The sequence below is a fragment of the Anoplophora glabripennis genome, unplaced genomic scaffold (assembly GCF_000390285.2).
Source record: "Anoplophora glabripennis isolate ALB-LARVAE unplaced genomic scaffold, Agla_2.0 scaffold524, whole genome shotgun sequence".
NCBI lineage: Eukaryota > Metazoa > Arthropoda > Insecta > Coleoptera > Cerambycidae > Anoplophora > Anoplophora glabripennis.
In genome coordinates, this window is record NW_019416606.1 from 150,091 (window position 1) to 155,972 (window position 5,882).

The window sequence follows — 5,882 nt, forward strand, 5'->3', positions numbered from 1 at the left end:
CACACAGGCTAAAACTTGACCCTGAAGAAATAACAATTTGGTACTCTAATATTCCTGTAACATAAACACAAACAAGCCCTTAACATTCCATCGCCGGTGACAGTTCTTCGAGTGGCTACGAATTGACAAGCGGTTACAAGGGTGATGCCGACATATATTGTAATCCATGTTCTAAGAATGTTTAATTCGAAATCGACCCGGAAAGGGAAGACGAGCATTTATCAGCGGCACAACACGGTGTTCCCCAAACATGCAAAAGTGGTCCAGAGTGTTATTCATAACAATTACAACAAGCGTTATTCAAACAAGTTTGTTTCGCTAATACTAACTCTTTATAATTAGGCATAGTTGGCACTTGCCGATTAAAAATGTCTTTTTCAACATCAAGAAGTGTCAAATAACAAGACCTACATATACGAGTACTCAAAGGATATTTTTCATCGTTTAAATCAAAATCCATTGATATAAACTTTTGTATGAGTTTTTCAGTAGATTTATTTATTAAAAATTTTTCTGGCTATATTTTGCCAAAAATAATTTTTCGACGACATGACCCACATATTTATTTTCTATTATCATGATGAGAACACGGAGGAGTCATTTTCAAAACGTAAGTTTCAAAAATGCAACTCGAAGAGATTTGATGGCTTTTCCTCTGGTGTATATATTACTTCGACATGAATTTTCTATTGCAGATTAGCATGCGCCAACTAGCGGTATAAAAAGAAGCTTGAAATTGTCATATATTTATAAAACAAGAACTCCATAAAAATTAGCTGAAGCATTTTGAGATAAGTCGTAAAATCGAAACCATTTAAATTTTGGATTATTCATTAATCCAACTTAATCATTTATCAACATATCAATAAATTTCCGAAAAAAAATAATATTATCAACAATAACTAATAAATACAATCTCAATTTGTTTGACTTGGAGTTAAAAAACGGATTATACGTGTGTGCACAAATGCTCTACTTTGCGCTTCATGAATGCGTATAGCATAAGTATAAAAGCGACCATAACTTACGAAACCAATCACTTAGGATTTCCAAATTGCCATTTTTTTCGTCTACCAGCAATATAGAAACTTTCTGCGTTAGCTGATTTTGGATCCATTTTCGGGCCACTTTTGCATGCTTGAGGAACACCGTGACAAAGTGCTGTTTCACAATTAATCTCCAAAATTTTTAGACAGTACGAGATTGCCTACAACGAATTCAAAGGTAGTTCGAAGAAAATTCACACTGGCATATTTCGATCATAAAATCAATAAAAATTAAACCTTCGACCTTATGATCAGTATATTCCATGTAAAAAAGTACAGTGAATGCCAAAAAAAAATGTAAATATCAGAAAATTTCCATATTTGAAAAGCAAATCAGGTTGATAACGTCTGAAAAAGTTCAGAATTCTAACGAAAGAAGAAATTGAGATATTTTTACAGGAAGCACCTGATAATAGATTTCTGCTAGAAAATGTAACTTAAATTAATATAAATCGACCAATTTAACCAATTTTGGACAACCTTTCAGGTCATTTTAATAATTAGTGTTTGTGGACCATTGAGAAGAGATAAGCTACTAGAGATAACGATATGATAGAGAAGACAAAGATTCAATTTATTATTATCAGAATTCCCAATTCCAAAACTCATACTCTGACATGTTTTGCGATTTTAAGTCTAGACCAAATGAAGATATACTGCAAATACTGTGTTTTACGTCAGGCAGTTACTACAAGTCCAAGATTATTTGTGAAGTATGTCAGGGAAAAATGTGTTAACCAAGTGGTTGACGTCAACTAAATAAGGAATGTGAAAATAAGAGCAACTTATCTCAATTTGCCTCATCCGGAAACTTATCAGCGCACTGCTTTAGACGTTTCCCGCCACTCTGTTAGCCGACGCAGGGGCCGATATTACCACCATTAAACGACATGGGGGGGGGGCGTTCTAGTACGGTAGAAGATTCTATTCAATCGGAACTTGACAATAATACAACGTGCGTAGTAAACTATCATGACAGTTTTCGAAAAACGTATTTTATATGCCTGTGTAATTTTTCGAGAACTGTTGTCACTTTAATTCAGTTTCTAAAAAAAACATTAGTTCACTGGAACGAAAATTGTTCAAAGTATGTAATGAAAATATATATTCTCTTTTATTACAATATTCTCAGCTTTCGTCACTATTCTCTAAAGCTTGGTGTACAACAGCAGCATATTTTCCCGACACACACCCCCTTTATCGCCGAAATAAAAAAAACAACTCTAAACCGTATCCATCGAACGAAACCCTGGCAGCGCCGCACCCAATAACGCCTGGCAACGCCGCGCGCGGGCGGGCGCGTTCACCGTGCAACGGTTCCCATGATTTACAAGAGACGAACGGTGGAAACGGCCCTCCTACGCCTCCTCGACTCCGGTAATTGTGCTCTATGGCTCCGCGCTGTACCGTACGGCGGTGGCCAGGTGATCCCGGACGCGGCACATGTGATCCGGAGTCATTATTCCGTCGTTAGGGGGGCGCGCGGGGAGGAGGGGGCGACGGCGCGCACGGATGATAGCGGTCGGAAAAAAGTGAACATCGGCGTAAAAACCGCAATCACAGCCAACGCGACGTCGAAAGTAGCGGATGTAGAGGCTCGTATCGGGAAGTTCGCAGCCTCTAGTGGCTTGTCGAGGGGTTTTTTCCTCGGGGCCTGCCGGAAGGTGGCGTTCCGCAGGGGTTATAAATAACGTAATAACGTGGGGACGGGGATGGAGACGTCATCGGGCGACGAGGCTATGATGAGGAATACGAGCGAGAGGCTTTGCTCGGGTCATCTCAGATTAAACGTTTGCAGGGACTTTGTAGAAGATATTCAACTTGTCAGCTACGATGCTCCAAGAAATTAACGCGCTACTAATAGCACATTATATTACAAGTGAGTGTGGCAGATTCTCAGGTGCTTATAATGGCATTTCTCTCTCTCACATGTGTTATATCTACAGGTTCGGAAAGTACCGATGGTCCATCGGCCGTTACGTGAGTGCGATAAAGTAAGTCATAGAAATCCGTGCGATAGAGAAAGATGGCTATAATGAAGGCGTCTAATAGTCATCGACCATTTCGCCCTTCCACAAATAAGAAGTGGTTTGATGCACGTGTAGTGAAGCTGCATCTTTGGGATTAATTACGCTAAATTCTAAAGAAATTTACCACAAGAATATTCGTTATTCAAAGCTTGAAAGACAGAAAATATAGTATAAACAAACACGGAACAAGTTTTTTTGGTGTATTTTTTTACAAAAAGGTGGTTACCAAATTGCTGTTAATTTTTCAAGAGAAAAAATCACGGAAGGGGGACGGTCATTAAGAGCGATTTTCGGCCCTATTGAAAAAATAAAAAAAAGCTTGATTTTTATAGTTTGGGTCTAGATCCTAGACCAAGGATCGGCAACTGGCGGACCGCGGTCCAGGTCCGGACCGCGGAAGGTAAAATACTGGACCGCCAAAAATCTTTTGAAAGTATAAATTACTCAAATAAATTATTTAAAACATGTTTTTTTACGTTTAAGTGCCAATCTTATCATTTTTTCTAGTATTTTACAATTGTGTGAGTGTGTCAGTTATTATTAATGGTTAGTAAGCAAATTAAATTTGAGTCCAAATTAAAATAAATATGATTTTTTTTCTGGACCTCGTTAAAAATTTTCAAGAGTATCCGGACCCCACCTAAAATTACTTGCCGACCCTTGTCCTAGACAAACAAAATTCAATCGATTTTAGCCCAAACGGACCCAACCCGCACCATCCACTGCCCTACATACCCCCAATAACAAACCCACATTCAACTAATAGTAGTAATGCTAGAAAAATATCTTTTTGCACATCCCCACTCCCCAGGGCCAGACAAGCAATATTCTGTTGATTTTAGGCCAAACGGATCCAACGCCCATCGTCCCATACCCATCCCCATAATTCTAATCACGTCCAACTATTGTGACAGGCCAGGAATGCCAGAAAACTCAAATTGAAGCTCAGATAAACACAAACTAGAGCTGGGAAAATTCAAACTAAACCTCTGACAGGCAAATTCAATTTGAACCTCGGACATAGAAACTAACTGGTGCTCAGACATGAAATCTGTATCTCAAACAGAAGTTCAAGCTGCCAAAGTCAGGCTGAAGCACCGACAACAAACTCAAACTGAACTCAGACACGGACAGGGAAACTAAACTCGGACAGTTTGGTTCACCGCCTTTGGGCTTTTGCTATTTTCCTAACGGCATTTCTTTCATTAGAGTAAATCTCTTATAAAAGCTAAATACCTTTTGTCGCCTGTCAGTTTAGTTGTGCCCAGGAACAACGACGTGAACGTGGTAGATTACTGCTCCTCCTGGAGCGCCATTTTAACGTGAGTCCCTAAAGCGGATTTTTACTCACTATCTTCATCTTCTGAAGTTTCTTCATTCTTTCCTTCATCTTCTCCAGAAGACTCACTGTCAGTGTAAAGGAAGGCGCTAATAAGTAGTAAGAATATGCGTTACTATTATACTATGAGGAATTTTCACGATGCCGCTCATAAAGAGTAATTTTTGTGACATCACTGTTTGTCGTAATAGTTGGACATGGGTAAGGGAAGGTGGGTTGGATCCGTTTAGCCCAAAACAAGTGAATATTGCTTGTCTGGCTTTAGGGATGTGTAAAAAGTCATTTTTCTGCCATTACTACTCGTCATAGTAGTTGAATGTGGGTCAGTTATTGGCGAGTATGGTGGGCAGTGGATGGTGGGGGTGGGTCCCTTTTAGGTAAAATCGATTGAATTTTTGTTTGTCTGGCTCCAAGCTATAAAAATCACGCATTTTTTTATTTTCCAATTAAGCCGAAACGTTCTTACTAAATTATTATTGTCTCATGTTGCTGTTACTGGTGGGCGCACATATGACGATATAGTGAAGATGTACTTTCAAGATTTTGAGCTGAAGCCTTGTTGGTCGAAGATCGTCTTTAATGTCTTTGACGACCACTTTTAAAAAGTGAAAACCATTCGTATAGTCTTCCCGATCTCAATTGAAGACCAAAAAGCTAGGCAGTATGTACTAAGTTCGGTCGCTACGCAACAACTCGAGATTGAAATATTTGAAAAACTTGTTCCCATATTTATTTAGCCATACCCATATACAGGTCTGGTCGCCCAGTTGAAGAGTGCGTGCGAGGGCAAACGGCGCACATACACAGCCGTACTAGGCGACCGTCCATAAATTTCAGTTGCTGACAAATTGCCTAGCAATGCAGTGTAGCAATGCGGAATCACATATTTAAAAAATTGTCACTAACCTTACACGCACTCAAATAACAATATCACGAAAACTAAATGAGATATCAACAATCCAAGAATATATGGTCACAGAGGAGGTTAGGCGCAACGCAATGCTGCCAACCGGATATCACCAAATATCTCTATTAGCGCGTAATTAAAAAAGTTCGGTTATTTTCTGAACAACCTCGTATTATTGAGCACTAGATGGTACCGCATAAAAACACACGGAATTGAAAAAAATCTTTAATAAAATCGACTCCAATCTTGATTCTGCAGGCACTGAATTCTGACTTCTTAATCACACCCCGTATATAACATTACAGATAGAATTTACGACCCTGCCGAGAAGACTAAGGCCAGGCGCTTTACGGTAGTACACCCTGTACCGGCGATTGGGCACATCGTGTCGCAAGAGCCACCTTTTTTTTTAAGTCCGCCATAAACCGTCGATTTTACGCTCTTTATTACGGTTACCCGTGCAAGCCGAATCAATTTGGCGGCAAGGGAACAAATATTTGGTTTCGGTGCCGCGACGCAAAAAGGTAAATATTTATCGAGACCAAGAGGGGTCCGGTATC